This window comes from Saccopteryx bilineata, chromosome 2 (assembly GCF_036850765.1).
Source record: "Saccopteryx bilineata isolate mSacBil1 chromosome 2, mSacBil1_pri_phased_curated, whole genome shotgun sequence".
In the NCBI taxonomy this organism is placed as follows: Eukaryota; Metazoa; Chordata; class Mammalia; order Chiroptera; family Emballonuridae; genus Saccopteryx; species Saccopteryx bilineata.
Window position 1 is genome coordinate 344,391,589 of NC_089491.1, and position 18,293 is coordinate 344,409,881.

General features: G+C 37.0%; 1 pseudogene; it reads left to right on the forward strand.

The window, feature by feature from the left end:
* Positions 1 to 16,698: 16,698 nt before the first annotated feature.
* Positions 16,699 to 17,625, forward strand: LOC136322632 (olfactory receptor 2A2-like; annotated as a pseudogene).
* The last annotated feature ends 668 nt before the right edge of the window (positions 17,626 to 18,293 follow it).

Consider the following 18,293-nt stretch of genomic DNA (forward strand, 5'->3'; position numbering starts at 1 on the left):
TAGGGAGCTCAGAAAACAACTCAATGAACACAAAGAATATATGTCCAAGGAAATTGAAACTATAAAAACAAATCAAACAGAGATGAAAAACTCAATTCACGAGCTGAAAAACGAGGTAACAAGCTTAGCTAATAGAACAGGTCAGATAGAAGAGAAGATTAGTGAAATAGAAGACAAGCAACTTGAGGCACAACAGAGAGAAGAAGAAAGAGACTCAAAAATTAAAAAAAAAATGAGATAGCCCTACAAGAATTATCTGACTCCATCAAAAAGAATAACATAAGAATAATAGGTATATCAGAGGGAGAAGAGAGAGAAAATGGAATGGAGAACATACTCAAACAAATAATAGATGAGAACTTCCCAAGCCTGTGGAAAGAACTAAAGCCTCAAGTTCAAGAAGCAAACAGAACTCCAAGTTTTCTTAACCCCAACAAACCTACTCCAAGGCATATCATAATGAAATTGACACAAACCAACAGCAAAGAAAAAATTCTCAAGGCAGCCAGGGAAAAGAAGAATACAACATATACAGGAAGGCCCATTAGATTATCATCAGATTTCTCAACAGAAACTCTACAAGCTAGAAGAGAGTGGACCCCAATATTTAAAGTCCTGAAAGAGAGGAACTTTCAGCCACGAATACTATACCCATCAAAGCTATCCTTCAAATATGAAGGAGAAATAAAAACATTCACAGATACAGAAAAGATGAGGGAATTTATCATCAGAAAACCCCCACTCCAGGAATTACTAAAGGGGGTTCTCCAATCAGATACAAAGAACAAAAAAAAAAACAGAGCCACAAGTAAAAGCTCCAAGAAGAACACAATAAAACCAAATTTAAACTGTGACAACAAAAGAAAGAGGAGGAGAAGATGGAGATTAACAGTAGCAAAGGACGATGGAATGCAAAAGTACTCACAAATTAGTTCGCTACAATAAACAGGGAAGGAACCCTTTTCATTACTCAAAGGTAACCACCATTGAAAAAACCACTACAGAAGCACATGAGATAAAAAAAGATAGCAACAGAGGAAAGATGTATGGAATACAACCAAACAAAAACAAAAGATAGAAAAACAAAGAGAAGGATCAAACAAGACACAAAACTAACAGAAAGCCAGATATAAAATGGCAATAGGGAACTCACAAGTATCAATAATTACACTAAATGTAAACAGATTAAACTCACCAATAAAAAGGCACAGAGTAGCAGAATGGATTAAAAAAGAAAATCCAACTGTATGCTGCCTACAGGAAACTCATCTAAGTAACAAGGATAAAAACAAATTCAAAGTGAAAGGCTGGAAAACAATACTCCAAGCAAATAACATCCAAAAAAAAGCAGGTGTAGCAATACTCATATCGGATAATGCTGACTACAAGACAGGAAAAGTACTCAGAGACAAAAATGGCCATTTCATAATGACTAAGGGGACACTGAATCAAGAAGACATAACAATTCTTAATATATATGCACCAAACCAAGGAGCACCAAAATATATAAGACAGCTACTTATTGATCTTAAAACAAAAACTGACAAAAATACAATCATACTTGGAGACCTCAATACACCGCTGACGGCTCTAGATCGGTCATCCAAACAGAGAATCAACAAAGACATAGTGGCCTTAAACAAAACACTAGAGCACCTGGATATGATAGACATCTACAGGACATTTCATCCCAAAGTGACAGAGTATACATTTTTCTCCAGTGTACATGGATCATTCTCAAGAATTGACCATATGTTGGGCCACAAAAACAACATCAGCAAATTCAGAAAAATTGAAGTTGTACCAAGCATATTTTCTGATCATAAAGCCTTGAAACTAGAATTCAACTGCAAAAAAGAGGAAAAAATCCCACAAAAATGTGGAAACTAAACAACATACTTTTAAAAAATGAATGGGTCAAAGAAGAAATAAGTGCAGAGATCAAAAGATATATACAGACTAATGAAAATAACAATACGACATATCAGAATTATGGGATGCAGCAAAAGCAGTGATAAGAGGGAAGTTCATATCACTTCAGGCATATATGAACAAACAAGAGAGAGCCCAAGTGAACCACTTAACTTCACACCTTAAGGAACTAGAAAAAGAAGAACAAAGAAAACCCAAAACCAGCCGAAGAAAGGAGATAATAAAAATCAGAGCAGAAATAAATGAAATAGAGAACAGAAAAACTATAGAAAAAATTAATAGAACAAGAAGCTGGTTCTTTGAAAAGATCAACAAAATTGACAAACCCTTGGCAAGACTTACCAAGGAAAAAAGAGAAAGAACTCATATAAACAAAATCCAAAATGAAAGAGGAGAAATCACCACAGACACCGTAGATATACAAAGAATTATTGTAGAATACTATGAAAAACTTTATGCCACTAAATTCAACAACCTAGAAGAAATGGATAAATTCCTAGAACAATACAACCTTCCTAGACTGAGTCAAGAAGAAGCAGAAAGCTTAAACAGACCTATCAGTAGAGAAGAAATAGAAAAAACCATTAAAAACCTCCCCAAAAATAAAAGTCCAGGCACTGACGGCTATACCAGCGAATTTTACCAAACATTCAAAGAAGACTTGGTTCCTAGTCTACTCAAAGTCTTCCAAAAAATTGAAGAAGAAGCAATACTTCCAAACACATTTTATGAGGCCAACATAACCCTCATACCAAAACCAGGCAAGGATGGCACAAAAAAAGAAAACTACAGACCAATATCTCTAATGAATACAGATGCTAAAATACTAAACAAAATACTAGCAAATTGAATACAACAACGTATTAAAAAAATAATACATCATGATCAAGTGGGATTCATCCCAGAATCTCAAGAATGGTTCAACATACATAAAACGGTTAACATAATACACCATATCAACAAAACAAAGAACAAAAACCACACGATCTTATCAATAGACGCAGAAAAGGCTTTCGATAAAATACAACACAATTTTATGTTTAAGACTCTCAACAAAATGGGTATAGAAGGAAAATATCTCAACATGATAAAGGCCATATATGATAAACCATCAGCTAACATCATATTAAATGGCACTAAACTGAAGGCTTTCCCCCTTAAATCAGAAACAAGACAGGGTTGTCCACTCTCTCCACTCTTATTTAATGTGGTACTAGAGGTTCTAGCCAGAGCAATCAGACAAGACAAAGAAATAAAAGGCATCCATATCGGAAAAGAAGAAGTAAAGGTATCACTTTTTGCAGATGATATGATCCTATACATCGAAAACCCCAAAGAATCCACAAAAAGACTACTAGAGACAATAAGCCAATACAGTAAGGTCGCAGGATACAAAATTAACATACAGAAGTCAATAGCCTTTCTATATGCCAACAATGAAACAATTGAGAACGAACTCAAAAGAATAATCCCCTTTACGATTGCAACAAATAAAATAAAATACCTAGGAATAAACATAACAAAGAATGTAAAGGACTTATATAATGAAAACTATAAACCATTGTTAAGGGAAATTGAAAAAGATATAATGAGATGGAAGAATATACCTTGTTCTTGGCTAGGAAGAATAAATATAATCAAGATGGCTATATTACCCAAAGCAATATACAAATTTTATGCAATTCCCATCAAACTTCCAATGACGTTTTTTAAAGAAATAGAGCAAAAAATCATCAGATTTATATGGAACTATAAAAAACCCCGAATAGCCAAACCAATCCTAAAGAAAAAGAATGAAGGTGGGGGCATTACAATACCTGACTTCAAACTATATTATAGGGCCACGACAATCAAAACAGCATGGTATTGGCAGAAAAATAGACACTCAGACCAATGGAACAGAATAGAAAGTCCAGAAATAAAACCACATATATATAGTCAAATAATTTTTGATAAAGGGGCCAACAACACACAATGGAGGAAAGAAAGCCTCTTCAATAAATGGTGCTGGGAAAACTGGAAAGCCACATGCAAAAGAATGAAACTGGACTACAGTCTCTCCCTCTGTGCAAAAATTAACTCAAAATGGATCAAAGATCTAAACATAAGACCTGAAACAATTAAGTACATAGAAGAAGACATAGGTACTCAACTCATGGACCTGGGTTTTATTTATTTATTTATTTATTTATTTATTTATTTATTTATTTAATAAATTTTTATTAATGTTAATGGGATGACATTTATATTTCAGGGTACATATATTCAAAGAAAACATGTCTAGGTTATCTTGTCATTAAATTATGTTGCATACCCCTCACCCAGAGTCAGATTGTCCTCCGTCACCCTCTGTCTAGTTTTCTCTGTGCCCCTCCCCCTCCCCCTAACTCTCTCCCTCCCTCCCTCCTGCATCCTCCCTCCCCCCACCCCTGGTAACCACCACTCTCTTGTCCATGTCTCTTAGTCTCGTTTTTATATTCCACCAATGTATGGAATCATGTAGTTCTTGTTTTTTTCTGATTTACTTATTTCACTCCGTATGATGTTATCAAGATCCCACCAGTTTGCTGTAAATGATCTGATGTCATCATTTCTTATGGCTGAGTAGTATTCCATAGTGTATATGTGCCACATCTTCTTTATCCAGTCTTCTATTGAAGGGCTTTTTGGTTGTTTCCATGTCTTGGCCACTGTGAACAGTGCTGCAGTGAACATAGGGCTACATGTGTCTTTACGTATCAATGATTCTGAGGTTTTGGGGTATATACCCAGTAGAGGAATTGCTGGGTCATAAGGTAGTTCTATTTGCAGTTTTTTGAGGAACCACCATACTTTCCTCCATAATGGTTGTACTACTTTACATTCCCACCAACAGTGTATGAGGGTTCCTTTTTCTCCGCAGCTTCTCCAACATTTGCTATTACCCGTCTTGTTGATAATAGCTAATCTAACAGGGGTGAGGTGGTATCTCATTGTAGTTTTGATTTGCATTTCTCTAATAACTAATGAAGCTGAGCATCTTTTCATATATCTGTTGGCCATTTGTATTTCTTCCTGGGAGAAGTGTCTGTTCATGATGGACCTGGGTTTTAAAGAGCATTTTATGAATTTGACTCCACAGGCAAGAGAAGTGAAGGCAAAAATTAATGAATGGGACATCAGACTAAGAAGTTTTTGCTCAGCAAGAGAAACTGATAACAAAATAAACAGAAAGCCAACTAAATGGGAAATGATATTTTCAAACAACAGCTCAGATAAGGGCCTAATATCCAAAATATACAAAGAACTCATAAAACTCAACAACAAACAAACAAACAGTACAATAAAAAAATGGGAAGAGGATATGAACAGACACTTCTCCCAGGAAAAAATACAAATGGCCAACAGATATATGAAAAGATGCTCATCTTCTTTAGCTATTAGAGAAATGCAAATCAAAACGGCAATGAGATACCACCTCACACCTGTTCGATTAGCTATTATTAGCAAGACAGGCAATAGCAAATGTTGGAGAGGCTGTGGAGAAAAAGGAACCCTCATCCACTGTTGGTGGGAATGTAAAGTAGTACAACCATTATGGAAGAAAGTATGGTGGTTCCTCAAAAAACTGAAAATAGAACTACCTTATGACCCAGCAATCCCTCTACTGGGTATATACCCCAAAAACTCAGAAACATTGATATGTAAAGACACATGCAGCCCCATGTTTATTGCAGCATTGTTCACAGTGGCCAGGACATGGAAACAACCAAAAAGCCCGTCAATAGATGACTGGATAAAGAAGATGTGGCATATATACACTATGGAATACTACTCAGCCATAAGAAATGATGACATCGGATCATTTACAGCAAAATGGTGGGATCTTGATAACATGATACGAAGCGAAATAAGTAAATCAGAAAAAACCAGGAACTGTATTATTCCATACGTAGGTGGGACATAAAAGTGAAACTAAGAGACATTGATAAGAGTGTGGTGGTTACGGGAGGGAGGGGGGAAAGGGCGAGGGAAAGGGGGAGGGGAGGGGGAGGGGCACAAAGAAAACTAGATAGAAGGTGACAGAGGACAATCTGACTTTGGGTGGTGGGTATGCAACATAATTGAACGGCAAGATAACCTGGACTTGTTATCTTTGAATATATGTATCCTGATTTATTGATGTCACCCCATTAAAAAAATAAAATTATTAAAAAAAAAAAGTGCACCATGACTTTACAGACACACTGCCTTTCACTTATGTCTTTCCTTTCTTTGATCCTCTCCTCTCTTTCCCTTTCCCTCTGGCCTCTTTGAACCTTTCTTTGCCTCTCTTCCATTCCTCAGTTCTCATTGTTCATTGGATTCCTCATATGAGTGAAGTCATATGATATTTTTCTTTGTCTGTCTGGCTTATTTGACTTAGCATAATAGACTCCAGGTCCATCCGTGTTGCCACAAAGGGTAAGATTTCCTTCTTTTTCACGGCCGCATAGTATCCCATTGTGTATATATAGCACAGCTTTTTGATCCACTTGTCTACTGATGGACGTTTGGGCTGTTTCCAGATCTTGGCTATTGTAAACAATGCTGCAATAAACATGGGGGTGCATTTCTTCTTTTGAATCAGTGATTTGTTATTCTTAGGATATATTCCTAAAAATGGGATAGCTGGGTCAAAAGGTAGTTCTATTTTTAATTGTTTGAGGAATCTCCATATTGTTTTCCACAGTGGCTGCACCAGTCTGCATTCCCACCAGCAGTACAGGAGGGTTCCCTTTTCTCTGCACCCTCACCAGCACTTCTTATGTGTTGTTTTGTTGATGAGCGCCATTCTGACAGGTGTGAGGTGGTATCTCATTGTGGTTTTAATTTGCATTTCTCTAATGATTAGTGATGTTGAACATTTTTTAATCTGTCCATGTATGTCCTCTTTGGAGAAGTGTCTATTCAGTTCTTTTGCCCAATTTTTTATTGCATTGTTTACTTTCCTAGTTTTGAGTTTTACAAGTTCTTTGTAGATTTTGGTTATTAACCCCTTATCAGATGTGTTGGCTAATATGTTCTCCCATTGTGTAGGTTGTCTTTTTATTTTGTTCATGTCTTTTGTTGTGCAAAAGCTTTTAACTTTGATATAGTTCCATTTGTTCATCCTGTCCTTAATTTCACTTGCCCGTGGAGTTAAATTAGCAAATATATTGCTGCGAGAGATGTCAGAGTGCTTACTGCCTATGTTTCTTCCAAGATGATCATGGTTTCACGACTTACATTCAAGTTTTTTATTCATTTTGAGTTTATTTTTGTGAATGGTGTAAGTTGGTGGCCTAGTTTAATTTTTTTGCATGTATTTGTCCAATTTTCTCATCACCATTTGTTGAAGAGACTGTCTTTACTCCATTGTATGCACTTACCACCTTTGTCGAATATCAGTTAACCATAAAGGTGTGGGTTTATTTCTGGGTTCTATGTTCTGTTCCATTGATCTGTATGCCTGTTCGTATGCCAGTACCAAGCTGTTTTGAGTAGTATGGCCTTGTAGTATAACTTGATATCAGGAAGTGTGATACCCCCTGCTTTATTTTTCTTTTTCAAGATTTCTGAGGCTATTCATGCTATTTTTTGGTTCTATATAAATTTTTGGAATATCTGTTCTATATCTTTGAAGTATGACATTGGTATTTTAATAGGAATTGCATTGAATTTATAGATTACTTCGGGTAGTATAGACATTTTAATGATGTTTATTCTTCCTATTCATGAACACGGTATGTGCTTCCAGTTGTTTGTATCTTCCTTGATTTCTTTTATCAATGGTTTATAATTTTCCGAGTACAAGTCTTTAACCTCCTTGGTTAAATATCCTCCTAGATATTTTATTTTTGTTGTTGTTGTTGTAATAGTGAAGGGGATTGTTTCCTTAGAGAGTTCATTGTTGGTGTATATAAATGCCACTGATTTCTAAATATTGATTTTATAACTTGCCACCTTGCTGAATTTATTTATCAGGTCCAGTAGTTTTTTGACTGAGACTTTAGGGTTTTCTATGTACAGTATCATGTCATCAGCAAATAATGAAAGTTTTACTTTTTCTTTTCCAATTTGGATGCCTTTTATTTCTTCTTCTTGTCTGATTGCTGTGGCTAGGACTTCCAGAACTATGTTGAATAAGAGTGGTGAAAGGGAGCACCCTGCCTTGTTCCTGTTCTTAAGGGAATGGCTTTTAATTTTCGCCCACTGAGTATGATGTTGGCTGTGAGTATGTCATAGATGGCCTTTATCATGTTGAGGTATGTTCCCTGTATTCCCACTTTGCTGAGAGTTTTGATCATAAATTGGTGCTAGATTTTATCAAATGTTTTTTTCTGCAACTATTGATATTATCATGTGGTTTTTGTCCTTTCTTTTGTTTATGTAATGAATCACGTTGATTGATTTGCGAATATTGTACCAGGCTTGCCTCCCCAGAATAAATCCCACTTGAATCATGATGTATGATTTTTTTTCATGTATTGCTGGATCTGATTTGCTATTATTTTGTCATCAGGGATATTGGCCTATATTTTTCTTTCTTTGTAATGTCTTTCCCTGGTTTTGGAGTGAGGATTATGTTCGCTTTATAAAAGGAGTTTGGAAGTTTTCCTTTCTCTTCAATTTTTTGAAATAGTTTGAGAAGGATAGTAGTTAGTTCTTCTTTGAATATTTGGTAAAATTCGCCTGTGAGAACGTTTGTTTGTTGGGAGTTTTTGATAACAGGTTCAATCTCTTTTGGTGCAATTGATCTGTTTAGGTTTTCTGATTCTTCCATATTGATTTTTGAATCATTATATTTTTCAAGGAATTTATCCATTTCATCGAGGTTGTCCCATTTTGGGGCATACAGTTCTTCATAGTATTTTCTTACAATCCTTTGAATTTCTGCTGTGTCAGTTGTTACTTCTTTTCTCTCGTTTCTAATTTTATTTATTTGAGCCCTCGCTCTTTTTCTTTGTGAGTCTGGCTAAAGGTTCATCAATTTTGTTTACCTTTTCAAAGAACCAGCTCTTGGTTTCATTGATCTGTATTTTTTTTTTGCCTCCATGTCATTTATTTCCACTCTGATCATTATTATTTCTTTACTTCTACTTGCTCTTTTTTTACTTCTTTTAGGTGCAAGGTTAAGAGTTGTTAATTTGAGTTTTTTCTTGCTTCCTAAGGTATATGCCTATACTGCCATAAACTTCCTTCTCAGGACTGCTTTTGCTGTGTCCCATAAATTTTGAGTTGTATGTTCATTTTCATTTGTTTCATGGAATTCTTTTATTTCTTCATTTATCTCATTGTTAAACCATTCATTATTTAATAGCATGCTATTCAGTCTCCAAGTGTTTGAATGTTCTTAAGTTTTTCTACTGTAGTTGATTTCTAGTTTCATGCCATTTTGGTCAGAGAAGGTGCTTGATATTGTTTCAATCTTCTTAAATTTATTAAGACTTGTTTTGTGTCCTAACCTGTGGTCTATCCTAGAGCATGTACTGTGAGCACTTGAAAAGAATGTATATTCTGCTGCTTTGCGGTGAGCGATTCTAAAGATTTCTATTCAATCCAGTTGATCTAGTGTGTCGTTTAAGGCCTCTGTTTCTTTGTTAATTTTTTTGTCTGGAGGTTCTATCCACTGATGTTAGTGGGATATTAAAATCTCCTACTATTATAGTATTGCTGTTGATCTCACCCTTTTTGTCCATCAAAATCTGTTTTATATATTTAAGTGCTCCTATATTAGGTACATATTTATTTATAAGTTATATCTTCCTGTTGTAATGCTCTTTTTATCACTCTGTAGTGATCTTCTTTATCTCTTACTATAGCCTTTGTTTTAAAGTTTATTTTGTCAGATATTAGTATTGCTACCCCAGCTTTCTTTTTCTTTCTGTTTGCATGAAATATTTTTTTCCATCCCTTTACTCTCAGTCTGTGTGTATCTTTTGTTCTGAGGTGGCTCTCTTGTAGACAGCATATGTACAGGTCCTATTTTCTTATCCATGCAGCTACCCTATGTCTTTTGATTGGAGTATTTAATCTATTTACATTTAAGGTATTATTGATATGTAGTTGTTTATTGCTGTTTTATTCTTTAGACCTATAATCCTCTTTTTCTCAATTTATTTTTTCCTTTGCTTTTTCTACAGCAAGTCCTTTAACATTTCCCTGCAGTACTAGTTTGGTTGTAATGAATTCATTGAATTTTTTTTTCTTTGTCTGGGAAGCTTTTTATTTCTCCTTCAATTTTAAATGATAATCTTGCTGGATAAAGAAGTCTTGATTGTAGGCTCTTGTTTTGCATCACTTTAAATATTTCATGCCATTTCCTTCTGGCCTCAACTGTTTCTGTTGAAAAGTCGAATGTCATCCTTATGGGGGCACCTCTGTAGGTAATTGACTTCTTTTCTCTTGCTGCTTTTAGTATTTTCTCTTTATCTCTTAACTTTGATATTTTAATTATGATGTGTCTTGATGTAGGCCTCATTGAGTTTCTCTTTATCGGGACTCTCTGTGCTTCTTGAACATGTGTGACTTTTTCCCTCATCAATTTAGGAAAGTTTTAAGCTATGATTTCTTCAAACAGGTTCTCTATCCCTTGTTCTTTCTCTTCTCTTTCAGGAACCCCTATGATGCAGATGCTATTTCTCTTCATATTGTCACAGAGTTCTCTTATAGTTTCTTCAGACTTTTTGAGCCTCTTTTGTTTTTGCTGCTCTATTTATGTGTTTTTATTTATCTTATCCTCTAATTTGCTGATTTGATCCTCTGCTTTATCCAGCCTGCTGTTGATTCCTTCTAGTGTAGTCTTTATTTCTGATATTGTAATTGCCATTTCTGACTGATTCTTTTTTATGATTGCAGGGTCCTTTTTGATGCCTGCAATTTCTTTATTAGGTGCTCATTATATTCATCCATTGTAGCTCTGAGATCCTTAAGCATCCTAACAGTCATTGTTTTAAACTCTGCATCCAGTAATTTGGTTATTTCCATCTCATTCAGTTCTTTTTCTGGGGATTTTTCTTGTTGATTTATATGGTTTACATTCTTCTGTCTTCCCATTCTTTCTGTGTGTGGTTTGCAAACTTGTTAGAGTTGAGGGTCTGAGGTTGGTTTATGGAATGCGGCTTCTCCTCCAGGACTTTATTCCTCAGCCTCTGCTTGTTGCTTGGATTTTAATTTCCTTAACTAGTAGAGCTGCTTAAAAGTCTTAATTTTCCTGCCCTTTGCTTGCTGAGTCCATCAGGGAGCTTCTATGTTTCCTGATCCCAGCAGGGGGCTTTTCTATTTAGGAAGGGGGAAGTGGGCATATATTGGGGTTTTTTTTGTTTTTTTTTCCTTTGGCCCCAGTTGAAACTGTATCCAAGAATGCAGTGGATGTGATCTCTGAGAACCTGAAGGTGTGGTCTGCCCAGTGCCTCTCTGGGGACAGGGTGCATGCTCAGTATGAAGGGGGAGGTTTAGCTCAGGTCTCCCCAGAAAACTGAGGCACTGCCCCTCCCTTTTACTTCCTCCTCTCTGAACAACCTCTAGTACTGATTGGAGCTGGAGAGCTTTTTGGAGGTGGGTCAACTGGTTCCATGCTATGCTTGTGCAGGATGGAGGGAGTGACCCCTCCCCCAGCTATGGCTACCTCAGCACTGGAGAATGACTCAGGTCAGTTTAGGTTTTCTTCTCCCCATCACCATTTGTTTCCCCATGTCTTGATCTCCCCAATCTCCCCTGTCCTCTCAGCCTTTATCACCCCTGGAGCCCCAGGCAAGTGACTGTGAGTGATATTTTCTGTGCTGGCCTTTAAAACTGCATTTTCTTTTGCCAGCCACTTCCCACAGACAGAACTCTTGCTCTTCTCCCCACTCAATGCTGTCAGGCTGTCTCCTCCAGTTCTTGGGTTTCTAGCCTGGGGCTCCATTCCTGGGACTGAGGACCCTTGTCTCTCAGGGTCTCTCTCCTTGCAATGAGAGCCCTTCTGGACCCTCAGCCTCAGCCTCCCCTCACTCCTGGGAGTGGAAGAGCCCCCACTGTGCCCCTGCACTCCCTACCAGGCTTGGTGTGGATTCTTCTGTGCTCCTTGGTTTTTGAGTCCTGTTCTTTTAGTCCAAAGTTGGTTTTTCACGATTATTGTTCTTAAATTAATTTGAAATCCAGTTTGGTCATGGGAGGTGGCAGTTTGTGCGTCTGCCTACTCTGCTGCCATCTTGGAATCTCCTGCACTCATATTTTTGAAAGTGAAAAAACTATGATTATATCTCTGGTTTACTTTCCAGTGATAAAATCCTACCTGTGAACTTTTCTAATGAAATAAAAACCATGTCTTCATCTATAGAAACTGGCAAATAGAAGATGCTTAGCAAATGCAGTTTTTGAACTAAAAATGACGTCTACGGCCATACCACCCTGAACGCACCCGATCTCGTCTGAACTAAAAATGACAGTCATCTATTTCACAAACATTTCCTGCATGCCTATTTCATCTAGAACTATACTAATTATTAGGAAACATAAAGATGTACAAGATATCACCCATCCCTAAGAGTTAATTATTTGTTTTTGTTTTTTTTGTTTGTTTTGTTTTTCTTTTTCCTTTTTTTTTTTTTATTATTCATTTTAGAGAGGAGGGGGAGAGACAGAGAGAGAGAGGTAGAGAGAGAGACAGAGAGAGAGAAGGGGGGAGGAGCTGGAAGCATCAACTCCCATATGTGCCTTGACCAGGCAAGCCCAGGGTTTCGAACCGGCGACCTCAGCATTTCCAGGTCGACGCTTTATCCACTGCGCCACCACAGGTCAGGCAAGAGTTAATTATTTGGTGAGAGGGAATCTTAGTTCAGATAAATGAGATTTGTTCTAAAGTTTTTCTTTTACCTTTGATATTATCTTGAAGCTTATCCATATCTTCATAGTGAAGCTATAACTATTTTACCTATTGTTATCAGCCAAGCCTATACATTAGGGTCCTGAAGAGCCTCCCCACAAAATCTATTTAACTCCCAAGAGTCGAAAAGACATTCTTTATAGGCATCTGACAACCGGCCTTTTGGTGGGGCCTGAAGAAGATCCAGGGCGGCCACCTGCCTCTGTACAGTAACTGGCTGTAAACGGCAGTGTGACGGTGCAGATGAGGAGGTGAGGCTGCCCTGCACACTGTTCAGGTTAGGATGGACAGTTTGTAACCACACTAGTGCTTTTGAATGACCCATTTGCATTTCTCAGTTCGGTGTATGCAGCCCGAGAATGTACATTAACCCATGCCTGGCAGCCTCCAAAGGGATAGACAGTAATTCTCTGCAGTTTTAAAATTACTGAATTCATCCTACACTCATAAGCAGCAAGAAAGTGTAAATTAAAATGATATCCATTATCATAAGAGATTAAACTCATAATTATCTGGGAATGCATTGTCTGCTCTGTTGAATCCTTGCTGTAAGGCACATGTGATACAATGGCATTATATTTACATGGCATGTCTAAGTGATATGGTGTTTATTGTATTAAAGTAGTGTTTAACTAGTAATTCCTGCATAGGTAGAGACCTTTCCCTTCTGTTAATATACCACAAAGAATCATAATTACAAATGCCATACACCTAGAAAACAAAGGCCCTCTCAAACCCTAAACTGGAATTGAGAAGAAAACACTAGGTTAGACATTGTGTGACAAATCTGTATCTCCTGTTCTTAATAACATAGTTGTAAAGATGTCTAGGAGGGAAATCTGCATGGTGGCGTTAGGATCTTTTTTTCACTGGAACCATATGGAACCTGGGGAAGGTGTGAGACACACAAATTAATGCCACATAAAATTGTGTCAGTTCCTTTAAAGTAGAGGGTAGATAGCTCAGGGAGCAGGCAGAATAAGAGTAGGAGGGAATTTCATCCTGGTAACCAAATAGCTTTATGGAGTATTATTTTTCATTTAATACTTTTCGTCTTTTTTCAAGCTGAGGTAGGAACAAACCACAGGAAGTTGATGACGCAGGTTTTCACCAGAGCATCAAAAGAGACCCAGTGCCCCTTCGGCAGCCCGCATGTAGGAGCAGCCACGAAAGCGGGGCAGCCACAGAGGAAAAGTAAATTCAGGATCATGAAGTGATGACTGTTAAGCTAGACACCCTTCCCACTGGATGGTTTCTGACCAAGCTGTCTTCACACATCTGGGGTTTTGCTTGTTCAATTTTTAGATGACTAGAGATAGAGAGCTGGGTAAACATAGATACATGAGTTGTGACTGATTGGACTGAGCACTTTGAAATCTCACTGTTTACTATAAAGTTTCATGAAAAAGTAAATTATATATATATGTGATATTTAATCACAGAAACATGGCATAAACCTAATAAGATAATAAATAAATTACTTATATTCAAGGGAATAGTGTGCAGCTATTCAAATCATGTTGTGTAGAAATATTTGGACATGGACAATAGTTTGATATTTTTCTTAATGAAAGACAGATTAACTAGCAACATGGTTTGATATATATATCATTTTATATGATGTATATAAAATATGAAAATAAATGTACAGTCAAAAGGTATAACTATGTACAAATTATGAACAATAATAACTTTTGGTATTTTTTTAGGGTATTACCTCTAGTCTTAAATAGAGTTTCATAATGTTTTCTAAAAAGCTTTTGAAACTTGATGTCAAACACTCATACAAGGTAAGAAGCACCTTATTCACACAATGAATCACACTTAAAATTTTAATCTCTATAAAGTTAAAATGTTGAATAGTCTATAATTTTCTAAATAGGAATAAAATGAGAATAATATGAATTTGTTAGTTAATAAGGTGTTAGTTACAGATATGTATTTTTCCAAAAGAAAACCCTGCTAACTAATATTAAGACCATTTTCTTCAGTGCTCCTGTTAATTGAGTGGAATAGATTTGACTATAGAAGGGAAGTCAGTTAAGCAGTTTTTAATTTTCAAAAATATAAGAATCTGTTATCCCAGTAATAATTAGTATTCCTTATCAAATTATATGCTTGCTCTTTTAAAGAGGACATCATAAATATGACAAAAATCAGGTTAAAAGTATAAGTCATTAAAATCCGGGTATTGATTTATAAACATGATTCTTCACTGAAGTAACTAGACCTTTCTGGAGAAATGGCTGTGTCTGTGACTGAAGTGAGGAATGTATAAGGAAGGTATGCAGCATGGCATCAGAAGGAAGGAAGGACTAAAAAATGATGGAAGGGCAAACTTTGAGGGTTTATATTTGGAATAATTACATGTGAATAAATGATAACACATAATTATAATCCTCTGATAAAAAATTCATGATTTTATACTGATAGAAAGATGATAGATAAATATCCATAAAGATATATAGATGATTGATAGATAGGGAGATGATAGAGCCTTTTCTCATATGGAAATTGATGACCATTAAAAGATAACAATGGTGGAGTAAGAACACCACGTTTTTCAATAATCATTACTAATAATTGAGTCAGGCAAGATAATCAACAGATACTGAGATTAGTGGCTGGAAGACTTTATGAGGAACAGAATATTATATAGTAATTTTATTGGATGCTCTAGAGATTACATTAGGAAAAAAGATAATGATTTTATATGGAGCTACTTGGGAGGAGCCATTTCACCAAGTGATTTAACTGAGTGTCACCAATGATGGAACACATTAACATCATGCACCCCTTCTTGGAATACCTGGGATGATGCTTACTGTTCAGCAGAAAGTGAATAATCTGAATAAAAAATATGAAAAATGAGGAATTCATACAATCTCAATTTGGGGAACATTCTACTAAAGAACTTGTCTATACACTTCCAAAATTCATTGGTCATGAATGGCAAAGACAGACTGAGTAACCATTTTGGGTGAAAGGACACTCAAGATAAATGACATTAAATATAATATGTAATCTTGGCTTGGGTCCTGGATTAGGGGAGTAGAGAGAAATATTGTAGATTAAAGAATCACATCAATATTAAATATTTTGGTTAGATTAGTGAATGTCTTTGTTCTTAATGAAAAAAAATGAGGAATTTAGGAGTAAACAGGCATCTTGTCTATACTTTAATCTCAAGTGGTTCAGAAAAAAGTAATACTTATATAAATACAAAGAAAAAGAATGAAAAGGCAGATATGAAAGAAATATTAGAATTTGTTCATTCTGGGTATATGAATATATTGGGGTTATTTGCAGACCCTTTTCTGTAACTTTACTTTTTTTTTTTTGTATTTTTCTGAAGCTGGAAACGGGGAGAGACAATCAGACAGACTCCCTCATGCGCCCGACCGGGATCCACCCGGCACGCCCACCAGGAGCGATGCTCTGCCCACCAGGGGGCGATGCTCTGCCCCTCCGGGGCGTCGCTCTGCCGCGACCAGAGCCACTCTAGCGCCTGGGGCAGAGGCCAAGGAGCCATCCCCAGCGCCCGGGCCATCTTTGCTTCAATGGAGCCTTGGCTGCGGGAGGGGAAGAGAGAGACAGAGAGGAAGGGGGGTGGAGAAGCAAATGGGCGCTTCTCCTATGTGCCCTGGCCGGGAATCGAACCCGGGTCCCCTGCACGCCAGGCCGACGCTCTACCGCTGAGCCAACTGGCCAGGGCCACATTTATTTCATATTAAAAGTTAATAACCGGTAAACAATTTGGGAGAGGAAAACCTTATGAATTGGCATAAGGAGGCAACCTCTCTCGGAGCCTATTTAGAGATAAGAAATTCCAATTTTTATTGATTCTCCAGCTCTGACCTTTTATTGCACTTCAGTCCTTGAGCAGCTGTCCTTAAGGAATGGGGGGAAACCAGTCATGGGTCACAGAATTCACCCTGGTGGGACTGCAGCTCAGTGTAGATGGAAGTATGCCTCTTCTGGATCTTCTCCCTGTTCTATATCTTCAGTCTGTTGGTAAATGGCATGATCTTTGCACTCATCTGTCTGGACCATAGACTACACACCCCATGTACTTCTTCCTCTCACACCTGGCCATCATTGACGTGCCCTATACTTCCAACAATGTCCCCAAGATTCTGGCAAACTTAGTGAAGCAGAATAGAACTATCTCCTTTGTCTCTTGCATCATGCAGAAATTTGTATATTTGGGTCTTGCTGCTACAGAGTGCCTGATTTTGGTGGCAGTGTCTTATGATAGGTTTGAGGCCATCTGCCACCCACTCCAGTATACTGTCATCATGAGGTAGAGAGCATGTATGGTTCTGATTGTCACTCTTGGTCCTGTGGATTTTTCCTGGCCATGGTTCATGTGATTCTTCTTCTAAGGCTGCTCTTCTGTGGGCCCTAGGAAGTGAACTACCTCTTCTGTGAGATCCTGTCAGTCCTCCGGCTAGCCTGTGTTGACACATGGATCAACAAAGTGGTCATCTTTGCTGCTTCAGTGTTTGTCTTAGTTACACCTCTCAGCTTAATGCTAGTTTCTTACATATGCATCCGAGTCTGGGCCATCCTAAATATCCAGTCAAAGGAGGGGCGCAAGAAGGCCATCTCCACCTGCTCTTCCCACCTCTGCGTGGTTGGACTCTTCTTTGACATAGCCATGGTGGTTTATAAGGTCCCAGAATCCAAGCAAAAAGAGGAGAAAGAGAAAATACTGTCCCTGTCCCAGTCTCTTTAACCCAGTGCTGAACTGCCTCATCTACAGCCTCAGGAATGCCCAGGTGAAGGGTGCCTTGTGTAAAGCACTGCATCTGAAGTCCATGTGAAGGGTGCATGGACATTCAAGTGGGAATTGCCTTTTCAAATATGTGGTTTGGTGAAAGAAAAAACTCAGAAACTTTCCCAATTGGAAATTTGATATAAAAATAGTAATTGTTCAAATTCTAGCTCTGAAAATAGGGTAAGATTCTACAGAAGAGCATATCTTCTAAAGTTGAAATAGGACAACTAAATTTCAGAATATTTAGTCTTTCTTTAAAAAATAAGTGAATTCTCTTTATTTTTTAAAGCCAGGAATATTATATGGAGAAGAAACTAAATATAAAAAAATTATATCAATACACTTCTCTGGCTTATGTATTTAGATATATGTGACTTCTTATCACCTTGTGGTAGCTAGAAACAGTACAGTAAAACTAATATCATAGAGACAAGTAGGAAATAGTGTGCAGCTGTTCAAAGCATGTTGCATAGAAATATTTTGACATGGTAGATAGTTCCTGATGTGTTTCTCAATGAAAGAAATAAACTAGCAACACTGTTTGATATATACATATATCAAACAATATATATATATATATATTTAAATTCCTGATATATATAGAAATAAATGTACAGTAAGAGTATGTATCTATATACACAAATTATTAACAAGGATCACTTGTGGGTTGTTTTCTAGGATATTGCCTCTTTAGTCTTTTAAATAGTTTCAGTG